At 42.5% G+C, this 13297-nt stretch overlaps 1 protein-coding gene, 1 non-coding gene and 1 pseudogene across 4 annotated transcripts in view; 2 read left to right on the forward strand and 1 right to left on the reverse strand.

Annotated features, from left to right (window-relative positions):
- The window catches only part of LOC108317407, a 7288-nt pseudogene extending 4717 nt beyond the window's left edge, over positions 1–2571 (reverse strand). Inside the window, exons 1-2 of the transcript XR_005203294.1 lie at positions 2433–2571; positions 1685–1786 (exon numbers count right to left, since the gene is read on the reverse strand). The product of XR_005203294.1 is annotated as a U3 small nucleolar ribonucleoprotein protein MPP10-like (transcript). The remainder of the gene's footprint in view (positions 1–1684; positions 1787–2432) is intronic.
- Positions 2572–2719: 148 nt separating this feature from the next.
- USF3 (upstream transcription factor family member 3) overlaps positions 2720–13297 on the forward strand; it is a 56752-nt gene continuing 46174 nt past the window's right edge. The window contains exon 1 of one of the 2 annotated variants that reach the window (XM_017547745.2): positions 2720–2994. The gene's annotated coding sequence lies outside the window, so the exon portion shown is untranslated. The remainder of the gene's footprint in view (positions 2995–13297) is intronic. The other variant, XM_017547746.2, reaches the window with a different exon arrangement.
- LOC119474010 lies at positions 12502–12629 on the forward strand. The gene has a single exon (XR_005203296.1). It is a non-coding gene; the product is annotated as a small nucleolar RNA SNORA40 (small nucleolar RNA).

The following is a 13297-nucleotide window of genomic DNA, read 5'->3' on the forward strand; positions in this document are numbered from 1 at the left end:
TTCCATTCAGAAAGGAAAATGGCTTCTAAGCCTAACACTTCGACAGAGAAGTGAGAGTTAAAAAGCAAGGTACACGGGTCTGACGAATGGGTCCGAAAGAGATTCAGAGGGCAAGAAAAGAAGAGGGGATGAAGGAGACAGGAAAAGGTGAAGGAGTGGGGCAAAGGTCATTTGGTGTGAACCTGGCTGCCCAGCTTTTTATGCACCCAGGGCAGCCTGGGAGCCCTGTCGCCCCTCGCGCATCTACCGGCCTGGCAGCCGGGGATGTGGAGCCGACGGGGAAAAGAGGGGTGCGCGGTCCCTAGGAAGGAGGCGCACTTTGCCCAGCTCTTGCCTCCGGGAGCAGGAAGGGGATGAGTGGAACGGAGCCCGGGGCCTCCCAGCAGCCCTGGCTGCCGCCCGGTTGTCAGCAGCGCCCTCCCGCTGTCACTTATCTCCAGTAGTAGGAAAAAACAGAGGTCTTGATATGAAACTGGGGGTGCAAGGAAGCTTTTATAAGTCATGCAAATAGTCTTTTAGCACCATTGGAAAATCTCAACAATGTGGGTGAAAATCAGATTGACTCTGTCCACTTGAAAAAAATGACCAGCCCTATAGACCAGTTTCACTTGGTCATTATATTTTACCACCACTATAGGCACTGTAAGCATTGCCAGCTAGCTTGAAAGTAGGACTGGTGTGATTATCTGAAACTGATGGTAAATGGGTAAAGCCAAGGAAAAGATCCCTGGGCTTCAGCCCAGGAGTTGAAAACCAACCTGGGCAACATAATGTGACCCCCATCTCTACCCAAAACAAAAAATAATTGCTGGACATGTGGTCCCAGCTACTTGGGAGACTGAGGTGGGAGGATTGTTTGAATTTGGGAGGTGGAGGCTGCAGTGAGCTCTTATAGCACCACTGACCATTCAGCCTTGGTGACAGAGGGAGACCCTGTTGCAGGAAAAAAGAAAAGAAAGAAAAAGGAAAGGAAATAAAATAAAATAAAAAGACAAGTGAAAACAAAAAAGAAAAATCCCTGTTTGGGATTTAGGCTACATTTCGGAAATGAGGATTAATTGAAAAAGCTAATATTCTGATCATTATCAAACAGAAATTGCTTTTCTAAGTCTATATCATGCCAGAAAGGCATTAATGTGTATTTTTAAAAGTCATCTAAATAAACTGTTAAATTCTGTTTGATGAAACATCAAAACTATTTGTGTGGCTTTACTTTAGAATTGATGCATTCCAGTTGTTTAGGAAATCATGCATACCCTAGATATGATTTGTTAACCAGAAATATCTAATATTTTGAACACATTGGAAATTGTTTCCTATAGCTGAGCATACAATTTTATGGTGATGTTATTAGCATTGCTGTCGTGGCTCTGACTTGTAGAATCTTTCTTATCTGCAGCTTTGATTTGGTTGTGCCAAGTCTGTTCAAAGGCTAAGTAGAACTTCATTGTGTCTAGACGGATGAGTCAAAGAAAATTTCTAGCCTGTTTAATTAGTGCCACGGGTTTATAAGCAACATTACAGGCATTCCGTTTCATCACAGCTTTTCAATCTGCTATACAAACATAAGACTCAGCTACTGTTTACCTTTACCCTTTTTGTCAATGCGAGGGCTGCTGCTTCTGTGTACAGGCTCAAGTAATTCCCATTATGCCATGCCCTGTGTGCACCTTCTGGAAGTTACCTGATCTGGAAGTTAGCCCATGGACGTCTAAGATCTGGGATATTTCCAAATCTGGTTGTGGAAAGGCCTGGAAATCTACAACCACAACTAGGTAGAGGACACCTGTTTCGGGAGGGGTTATAAAATATGAAGCGAAACGTGGAAAAGGGAGTTGTGATTACGGTTCCAAAGGCTCCACACCGATATTGGAGTTAGGGGGCACTCAGGTTTCTGTTTCGTGACCCGTGGCCCTACCCCTCCAAGACCCAGGTCTTTAGTAACCCAGGCTTGAGATTTCAAACCCCATCTCCCAATGCCAAACTCCCTTGTCCCAGCTGGGAGGCCCCCAGGGCATTTCTGAACATGACCATCTCCAGTTCGCAGAAATCTGTGTGTTGCTGCAAACAGAGGATGACAAGAGATCACAGCCTACGAATGCGAGCAGCGTCAAGTCAGCAACAATCTTCTAGTTATAGAGAAGTCGGAGACGTCTGATTATCTCCTTTCTTTTCCACCTTTACTAAGAGACATCTTCTCACCTCCACGCTAAGAGGGGCTAACTATTCCGAAAGCCTTCGTGCCCTCTTCCTTTTCCATTTTTCGACTTCCGAACTCCTACTGAAAGATAAGGAAGGAGTCCACAGAGCAAGATACAAAGAAGTTTCTTAAAACACCTTCTTTTCTAGGTTCTCAAGGCGTCCCCTTTAAGGAACCAGGACCACCTCTTTCCCATTCACCTACTGGCTTTCCTTCCTGTCCGTCATTCTACCTTTAAGAATATTTCCTGTTCCTTCAACCCAACTTGCACACCTCCGCCCCCCGGCCCTCCTCATTGGGCCGCCCGAATCCCGTTCACTCCTTGGTTTTCTCTCCGCCTTCTCCCGCCCTCTAGCGTAGCGCAACGGCATTCTGTCTTCTTATTGGCTACTATGGCAGCGTTCAGCAGCCTGATTGGCGGGTTGAGTGACAGAGGCGGGAGCGCGGAGGGCCCAGGGTAGGCTGTTCGCTTGCTGAGCGGCGGCCGCGGGAGGGGCGGGGAGGGGCGGGGGGGAGGGGGGCTGGGAAAGTTGAGGCCGCGCTGCCGCCGGGTCTCCGGCCTTGAGGGCTCGGGCTCGCAGCGGCTGCGGTGGCCGCAAAAAGAGGCGGCGGGGGCGGGGGCGGGGGGAGAGGAGGGCCTGGGCCCGCGCTCCCCCAGCCCCGGAGGAGCAGGCGGCGGCTGCGGACTGAGAGATTCCCCCAGACGGTCGGACACTCCTGCCTTCCCCTCCTGGGATCATGACCCAGGCGGGGGTCGCCGCCGTCGCCCGCGGCCGAGACCGCGCAGCCGGCGGGTAAGTGACTGCGGGAGGGGGCCGCTGACAGCCGGGGCGGGGGGCGGGGGCCGGGGCTGCGGGGGCGGCTCCGGGGGGCGGCCCCGGGCTCAGCTCCACCCACCCCCTTCCTGCTCCCGGAGGCCAGGGCTGCGCTAACTGCGCTTCCTTCCTGGGGACCCCCGCGTGCGGTACCTGGTGGGGTGCCAGCACCCGCGGTGTGCGCACCCCTCTTCTCCCCGGCCGCCCCGCGTCCCCGGGCTGCCAGGCCCGTGGGGAGCTCGCCCTGCGCCCCAGCTGCTAGATGCACGGGGGGCGAGAGGGGCCCCACGCTGCCCTACGTGCATAAAGAGCTGGGCAGCCAGGTTCACACCAGATGGCCTTTGCCCGCCTCCTTCACCTTCTCCGGTCTCCTTCATCGCCTTCTTTCCTTGCCCTCTGAATTTCTTTCGGACCCATTCGTCAGACTCACTCATGTGGCTTTTTTTTCACTCTCACTCCTCTGTCGAAGTGTTAGGCTTATGTTTTCGTTTTAGAAGCCATTCTTTTGCTTTCTGAATAGAAGCAGTGCAAGTGAATGACCAACTCTTGAAATCTACTTTCTTATATCCGGATGAAATATAAAATTCCTGGCTCTTGTTCATGTTTACAATTTTGACATTTGAATTCACCCCACTCACTCTTGAAGCCTCTCCTCCCAGCCTGCCCCGTTACGTTGGGATATGGTCCTTTGCGTTTATTAACTTTATCTGAAAATAAGAGACTGCATAAACCAAAGTGCAGAATTTCAATTTCTGTTCTCATAACATTTTTACTATCAAATAGATATAGTAACCTAACACCACACAAAACAAGGCAGTCGTGGCCAACTTTGTAGGTAAAGAAATTTCCTTACCTATAAACACGTACAGATTTCTTGAATAAATCTTACGGTGAGTAACATGGATCCTAAAGCATATTCCCACGTTTGCTCTTTTGTAAAGAAAACCAAACAGACAAACCTACTTTTCGAAGGATCAACAGGCTCTCCTACTCTCCATTCACCTTGATGACTTTTTTCTCCCAGAGGGGACTCTTGTTTAACATAGTACAGAGTTACTGGTTGGGATACTTATATTGTTTCTCTTTAAGTACTCAGAAAGTGTTTGTTGCAAAATAAGTGAAATACATTGTAATTGCACTTCTGAAAGCAGAAGTAGTATAATGTATCCATGCAAGAATGAATACTTAAATGTTAACGTTTTGCTTTAGTCTAATTCAAGCTTGTCCAACCACCGTCCCAGGACGGCTTTTAATGCGGCCCAAGACAACAAGACAAATTCATAAACTTTTTATTTTTTGAGACAGCGTCCCACTGTCGCCCAGGCTGGAGTGCAGTGGTGTAATCTCAGCTCACTGCAACCTCTGCCTCCCGGATTCAAGAGATTTTCCTGCATCAGCCTCCTGATTAGCTGAGATTACAGGTGTATGCCACTAGCCCAGCTAATTTTTGTGTTTTTCAGTAGAGACAGGGTTTCTCCATGTTGACCAGGCTGGTCTCACATTCCTGACTTCAGGTGATCCGCCTGCCTCGGCCCCCCAAAGTGCTGGGATTACAGGCATGAGCCACCGTCCCCAGCCTCAAATTTGTAAACTTTCTTAAAACTTTCTTAAAACGTGATTTTTTTTCCCCCTCATCAGCTATCGTCAGTGTTAGTGTATTTTATGCGTGGCCCAAGACAATTCTTCTCCCAATGTGGCCCAGGAAAGCCAAAAGATTGGACTCCCCTGGTCTAAGCTAAAATACTTAGATGTACATAGGTAATGGGTTCTCTCTGTATTTAGGAGTTTTGTAAAATTCACATGCAGCCTAGAACATTCCCTAATGTAAAAGCAGTGCATTGTAGGGATGTAAGTGCAGCTTAGAATTGAAGTACTTATTTTTTAGGTTAGTCGTCTATGGAACATCATGGAAGTACAGTTCTAAAGTTGTAGACTCTACACTCAGTGAACCAGTCATGTATGAGAAATTGATGGGTACTTTTCCTATTTTCAGAGCTTAGCCTTGTCAAGAAGGGAAAAGAAACACTAAGAAAACAGAATTTTTAAACTCAGGTTAGAAGATAAGCTTCAACAGATAATCAGCTCAAATTTGTTGCTTATAAACAGGGTCTTAAATCAAACTTGAGACTTAATCATATCTCTCATGCTTTACCTCTCTATTCTCTAGCCCAGTGGTTCTCAATCTAGACTGCACATGAGCATCACCTTGTGTGTCTTTAATGCCCAGGCCACTTCCCCCAGAAATTCTCTTACTTTTGATCTGGAGTAAAGCTCTACCATGGGCATACTTTTTCAAGCTCTCCAGATGATTTTGTTCAGTAGCCCTGGCTGAGAACTCCCATGAGAGTAGGACAACGTCCAAAAGCTAATCTTGTGTTCTGGGCTTTTCCAAATCAGGCTTCACTCATGTGTCTAACTTTCCCCTCAGTGCTTTTGTTAAAAACATTGGCCTTTCTCAGGATATGGACACCTTTTCCCTGTTCTTCTGTCCTGCCAACAATAGTTCTAATTACACTTTTATGAAGGTTTTCTGGAGAGCTTACTCTAGTTCTTATTGATCAATTCCCTTTGAACTTTTATGCTACATGTTGTTTAAAAGACTCCCTTTATGCTTACAGTATGTGGCAGTTTAAATTCTATGTGTATGTGTTTCATTGTTCTCAAATATTATGATAAGGAATATTTTATTTTTCATCTCTTCTACAGAAGTTTTCTTTAAGTTGGATTGGTTTGATTTGGAACCCTTCTGACTCTTCCTGCAACCATAGTTTTAGGTTTGATTTCATCTTAGATATGTTAGCAGCTTCCTCATACCTTAACTGGCTTTGAATTCATGTATAGACATCAGGATTTTTTTCATATCTTGTCTTTGTTTTGTTAGTAGGTTATTTATCTTCCATGGCCTCATAACAGTTTGTACTTATTTCTGTGTTAGCACTTAGCACATTGCCATAAGTGTGTGTTTACATGCCTTCCTCCTCTTACTGCTAATCAGAGCCTCCATGTTGAGCAACTCCGGGAGATACCATTCACATATTCTTGAATACCATTGTAGCATGGCAGAAGTAGAACTCCACCAACATAGGAACTGTGTTCCTTTTATCTTTGTATTCTTAGGACCTAACATTGCATTTGTGATTACTAGGCAGTTAATTAATGTTCTTGAACAAGTCAATGACTGCCATGTTATATATTATAAAAAGATAGCCATATACATCTTGAACATAAGTTGATTTGGCATTAATTGATTTTGCTATTAAATATTTTTATGTCCTATACTCCTATTATGGATTTGTTAAAGGTTAGTAGAATCTAAGTGATTGTAGTTGTGACAGACCCTTTAAATATGTAATCTTCCTTCTAGTATGCACAGACGTATATGTGTCTTGAGTTTTTTACTCTGTGCTGTAAAGGTGTACACTTATTCATAAAATATTTGTGGAACTCTTGCTAAGAGAAAATGGTTAACTGTCCAATTGGATAATTTTTCTTTTTCTCATTAAAATTTCCATATGGGTACAATTGCACTGCTTCAGAAGGCCAGATCTTTTAATTAGATCAGTAGGGCATGATAAGTTGTTTCTATTAGTGTGCTAATACTGTGTTTTTAATTCAGTTCACCAAGTATCTATTATTCACCATGTGCCCAACACTGTTAGGTGCTAAAGAGAAAACAGAAATAGTAAATGGTGGACTCAGCTTATAAGAACTTTTTAGGCTTATTGGGAAGATTGTTTAAGGAACTCAATGGAGTATTCATTAGATGCTAAATTAAACATAAGTACGTAAAATCTATGATGTAATGATTAATACAAAAAAAAGGAAAGACTAGATACTCTTTCAGCAGACATTTATTACCCAATTACTGAGGGCTAATTGTTGAGGATACAAACATGAAATTTTTTTTTCATGTTTGTATTCTCAGTAATATGAATAATATGATTTTTTTCATATTTGTATTCTCAATAATTAGCACTCAGTAGTGGAGTAATAAGTTTCTACCATTTAGAAGCTTATAACTTAGTGGGGAAAACTAATAAGTATATAGATTGTATTTCATGTTAAGACATTGTGGAGTATCAGGATGTTTGGGAGTATGAAGAAGGGTATTTAGTCTAATCTCTAAGGCATGGGTCCCCAAGTGGCCTGTTAGGAACCAGGCCACACAGCAGGAGGTGAGCTACCCTCCTGTCAGATCAGCAGCAGCATTAGATTTTCATAGGAGTGGGAGCCCTGTTGTGAACCACACGTGCGAGGGATCCAGCTTGTGTGCTCTTTATGAGAATCGAATGCCTAAGCTAGATGGAACAGTTTAATCCCCAAACCATCCGCTCCACTTGCTGTCCATGGAAAATTGTCTTCCATGAAACCAGTCCCTGGTGCCAAAAAGATTGGGGACCGCTGCTCTAGGGATCAGAGGAAGCTTAAAGAGGATAATGAAGATTCTCAGGAATTCCTGAAACAGCAGAAACCAAAGTGAAGGGAATAGAGAGAAGAAATTTGTGGTGTCACCACTATCTACCTCTGTGTCATTTGAAGGACCAACTTCTCTTTGGTTATAAACAATAGAAATTGAATTTGGCTAACTTAAGCAGGCAGTGGATACTGGATAAACTCACAGAAAGAAAGGAAGATAGAATAATGAAGCCTTGGGAAGGCCAGGAGAACAAGAGCACACAGGATCACAAGGATCCATGGGGCTGACTCAGCCTCAGCCAGCTTTCCTCCTTGTGCAGGGGGTCTTATTAGTTAGGCTCATGCCTGTCCCAGAGGTGAGCCCATGTTTGATGGTCCCATCTGATTTCAGGAATGAGACAGAGAAGATCTCCAAAGGAAAGGCAGGATATTATTATCAGAAGGCCAAAACAGCAGAGATTTCTTGCAGCGTTCATTGGATTTGGCAGTGTGGAAGTCTTTTGGTGAGCTTCGTGTAAGCAGTTTTAGGAATAAAAGTCAGGTAGCAGCTGAGTGAAGAGTGAATGGGAAGTGAGGAAGAGAGGGCAGGAAGTGTAAACGACTTGTTCAAGAACGCTGATGGTTATGAGGAAGAATGGGGACACCTGTAGGGAGTTGCAAGATCAGGAGAAAAATCATTTTAGGTGTTTACATAGAAAAAACTGAATAAGGATTTATTTTTATTGAGATGGGATCTCTCTCTGTCACCCAGGCTGGAGTACAGTGGTGCGATTTGAGCTCACTGCAACCTCTGCCTCCTGGGCTCAAGCCATCCTCCTACCTCAGCCTCCTGAGTAGCTAGGATTACAGGTTTGCAGCACCATACCTGGCTAATTTTTTGTATTTCTGGTAGATACGGGGTTTTGCCTTGTTTCTTTCCCAGACTGGTCTCAAACTCCTGAGCTCAAGTTATCCACCTGCCTTGGCCTCCTAAGTGCTGGGATTACAGGTGTGAGCCACTGCGCCCAGCTCTGAATAAGGATATTTTTAATGGACAAGCACTAAGAGGGAAGGAGGGATTATAATATATGAGAGAAAAGGGATGTTATGTAGGAAGTTTACTAAGTATTGAGAGTGATAGAGTCCAGTGTGTAGGTAGAGGGTTTAGTTCGCTAGAAATATTAGGGAAATTTTTATAGAGGAGGACAGACTTGCGTTGGACTTTAAAGGGTTGGTAGGATTTGGATAAACAGAGCAAAGTGGAAAGGTCATTTCAGTGGGAAAATAACATGGATTTAGCACAAAGTGAACTAGCTGATAAAGAGCACAGGGATAAACCTAATGAATTGAAGAAGAAGGAGGGGTAGACGGCATGATAAGCTAGAAAACCCTACTTTTATGCGTGTTACACTAGGTGGAATTGAGTAGGTGAGACTGGCCAGTGAAGAAGGTACAGTCATGAATGCCAAAACCTGGAGTTTGGATGTAATGCAGTAGATGGTGGGAGATAGTACTGTAGATTCTGAAGCAGGAAAGGACCCAGTAAATATGATGAATTGAAAAGACTGTTGAGATGTTGTGGTATAAAATCCATCAAATGGGAGAAAGGCTGAGGGCAGAAAGACTCCTTAAGGCCAGATGTGTGTAAAATGGGGCCTAGTCTAAGGTGGTCATAACAAGGGGGAAGAGATGAGCATTATGAAAGAGTTGATAGGATTTGGTGAGAAGATATGAAGATTATTTTTGGGTCTAGAGCCGGGTTAAACTTTTGATGTCATTGATAAGATGGAGAACTTGGAAATAAATCTCTTAAGAGAGAAGGGAATTTAACACTTTCCAAACAGACTTGTTAGTTTGTTTGAAATATAATGTTCTGAAGAGAGCTGCCTATCCAAAGATTTGGGACAAAGTCAGAGTTGAAAGGTAGCTTTCTTACAAAAACATAAAGGCTTTTGCATAGAAACAGTTTGAACCTTTGTAGGGAAAAAGCAAAACTGAAAAAGAGGAGCGTTGAGCTTTGGAACTCAAAGGAGAAAGATAAGCGTTCATGTTAGAGAAAGAGAATGCATAATTGGAGAGGAGAAAGACAACCTAGGAGAGAGAATTTCAACAAAGGTAGAGATCAGCAGCCTCAAATCCTGCCAAGAGGAAAATGTCACATGCAAAATGGCACCTGACTGCGGCTTTGGTTGGCTAGACCTGTCAGAAGGTCTAGGAGAGATTGACCAAGATGGAGAGGTGAGAAGTTTCACAGGAACATGGGGAGAGAAATGGAGTTGTAGGCAGGAAAGGCAGTAAATTCTTGTTTAATGTGAGGAAAATCCTTGCATTTTGGAAGGAGAGATGGAAGAGAGAAAATAAAGTGTTAAAAAGGAAAGAATCAAATATAGGATCCTTTTTCTCAGATTAAAGAATTAACTTTAGGAAGTCCTGGAGGCCTGAAAGGATAGATTTATAGATTTACAAGATTCTGTTACGGTAAATGTAGAATCCAGTTAAGGAACTTGGACCAGATGACTTCTATCTTTTCAGTTATTTAAGGGGGAAATGGAAGAAAGGCAACTAACATGTATTGAGCACCTGCTATGTACCAGGCACTTTGCCAGATCCATAAAATGTGTCATCATGTAAACTCGTTAACAGTCCTCTGAGGAGTTGGTGGGACTCTCCCAATTTTAAATGTGAGGATGCCGAGACTCTGAAGGGTACATGTTTCAAAACCAAATAGCCCGAGACTCTGAAGGGTACTTGTTTCAAAACGAAATAGCCAGTACCTGCCAGCTTTGAGATGTGGTCCTTAGTCTGACCTCAAAGACTATTCCTATTCACTATACCATCTCATTCATTGATATAAGGTGAAGGGTACATGGGGACTTGAGAGCATCTGTGTTAATGACCACAGTGGCTGTGCTTTAGAATCATTTCAGGAGCTTTGAAAAATTCTTGCACCCCACCTCGGTCACCCATTCCTTCATTTAACAAATACTTGCTGATTACTCACTATGTGCCTAGCATGATTCTAGGCACTTAAGAGTATATCAGTGAATGAAACACACTCAAATACTTGCCCTCAAGAACACTATATCCTATATACTGAACCAATCTCTGGAAATGAATTCTGATAATTCTGATGAGCAATCAGTTTTCAGAACCTCTGCTCTAGGAGTAATTGATGGGAGACAGACTAGGATTGCTGAGAGTGAATTCAAAATGGGCCTTCTCTGCACAGATGGCACTCAGGACCACTCAGTAACAGAAGAGAAAACATTACTGGTAGGTGATCGTATATCAAGGGACTAGCATAAGACCAAGGAATTAAACTTTGAATTAGCTGACCCTGGAGTCAGTTTTATAGTTATACTACAAAGGAATCTTATTCATGACTATAATAATATTTTACATTTGTGTAGATTTAGCTATACTAGTTTCAGAAGACCATTGTTCATTCAATAAGCATTTGAGTAACACATTGTGCATATATTGTGCTAAGCCCTTGGGATAAAAGGACAAAGTTGTTTCTGCCTTAAAGGACCTTGGATGTGTATGATGTCAATTGATCTTAAAAGAACCATGAGAAGTAGAGTTAGCATTCTGGAACCATTTTATATGGATATTAAGATTGAGCTAATTAGTAAAAGTAATTGTAGACATCGAGAACCAGACTTCTTACTGTCAGAAAGATATTACAAATAAGCAGGGAGGTAGACTATACTGAGCCCTGTGGTGCTAGATTAGAACCAGAGATATAGGTATCAACTCATGCTCATTTTAATATAAATAGAGATAGATACAGAAGCCAGTGTAGATCTATGTCTATACCTGGGTTAATAGACATAAATTTATTTAATAGTTCTGTCTGCTGAGAAAGCCCAGAAGCAGTGACACCCCAGTAGCAATGAGAACAGGCAGCATCTAGATCTTGGTTTCTAAATTCCATTCTCTAATGAAAAGAACAAAAATTTCTTGGAGGGAAAGCTGATTCTAAGATTGGGGCAGGGAAAACACAAGATGAGTCTGGAGTGTCTTGTAGTACCAAAAAGTAAGGAAGTACTAGAAACAGTGTGTTTTTGTTTGTGTGTGTGTGTGTGTGTGTGTGTGTGTGTGTGTGTAAAGGGCATAAAAGCTAATCCAAAAGAGCACCCAATGGCCAACGTGTTCATAATTTAAACAGAATATTAACTCTAGCATTGAATTGTGATCTGAAGAACAAAATAAATCTCCATGAGTTCATATTGATATAAATAAATTATTGAATAAATAAATAAGGGAGAGGTGACACATTTTCCTGGCAGAATAATTCTGAATACATAAATAATCCTTTTTCTAAGAGGTAGAGATTAATTCTCCTCACTTTGAGTGTGGGCTAGACTTAGTATTCACTTCCTTTTTTTTTTTTTTTTTTTTTTTTTTTTTTTTGTTTCTCTTTTTTTTTTTTTTTTTTTCATTTTTTGAGATGGAGTTCGCTGTTGTTGCCCAGGCTGGAATGCAATGGCATGATCTTGGCTCTGACTCCCGGGTTCAAGTGATTCTCCTGCCTCAACCTCCCAAGTAGCTGGGATTACAGGCATGTGCCATCAGGCCCGTCTAATTTTGTCTTTTTAGTAGAGACGGGGTTTCACCATGTTGGTCAGGCTTGTCTTGAGCTTCTGACCTCAGGTGGTCCACCCATCTCGGCCTCCCAAAGTGCTGGGATTACAGGCATGAGCTGCCACGCCTGGCAGTATTCACTTCTAAAAAATAAAGGACAAAAAGGGGAAAATAGTAATATAGCAATAGATACTTGAATAGTATTAACAGGAAATTTAAGGAGGAAAAGAGTACTTCTTTTCACAACTTAACTCCTTCAGTATGATCTGAGTAGATAAATACAAACATACTTCATTTATATAATGAAAAAATCCAGTTACGTAACAAAAAGAATAAGAAACTAGGAAAATAAGAATTACTGTAATTGTTGAAAAGCTGAGAAAGTTGACACGTTTAGATCACAAACACTGAGGAGAGGATGAGGCAGAGCAAGAGGGCTGAATAGAACCCTCCAGCAATTGCCCCCATGCTGCAGAACTATCCACATAAGAAAGCACCTTCAACTACACTTATGTATGTTTTTGTTTAACTTGTGGGCAAAGACTTATGGATAGGTGCAAAAAATAAATCCTCTTTTGCAACCCAGAATTCATTGTTCAGTGTGAGTTTTGATAAATATAAGAAGGGATATTATGATACCTGAGACAGTTAACTGATGGGACTATTGATAGCCATAAAGGTTGGTTCCAAGGCAGGCGCAGTGGCTCAAGCTTGCAATCCCCACACTAAGGTGGGACTCTTGAGAACATGATGTCTGGAGTTAAAGGTATTGACATACTTCCAGACATCTGTACTATTCTTAAGTGTGATCGCTTACAAATGAATATGATTTGAGCTCAATCATGTTAGCAGAGGGTGTCAAATTGAGAAACAGGCAGATCCACCACCTATAGTAAAAAGGACCCTAAAGTAAATTGATTGAATAAATTAGATCCCAAAGATTCTTGGTGAATTTTGAAGTCTTCATCAGTACATCCATATTAAAAGGAGATGACAGAAGCCAAAATAAAAGAATTATGGGTTGACAGGACAAATGTATTAAAATAAGCATCAGTTTCATTAAAAAGGGCTAACTTCACTCCAGCTCTTTAGAGGATCTAAAGTGACCTTGATGGACGGTAGAAGAAATCACAACATGGAATTCCTTGAATAAAAATTTATTGACTTTAAAAAAAAAAAAAAGGCCGGGCGCGGTGGCTCAAGCCTGTAATCCCAGCACTTTGGGAGGCCGAGGCGGGTGGATCACGAGGTCAAGAGATCGAGACCATCCTGGTCAACATGGTGAAACCCCGTCTCTACT

Source organism: Cebus imitator, unplaced genomic scaffold, assembly GCF_001604975.1.
Source record: "Cebus imitator isolate Cc_AM_T3 unplaced genomic scaffold, Cebus_imitator-1.0 Scaffold201, whole genome shotgun sequence".
Taxonomy (NCBI): Eukaryota; Metazoa; Chordata; class Mammalia; order Primates; family Cebidae; genus Cebus; species Cebus imitator.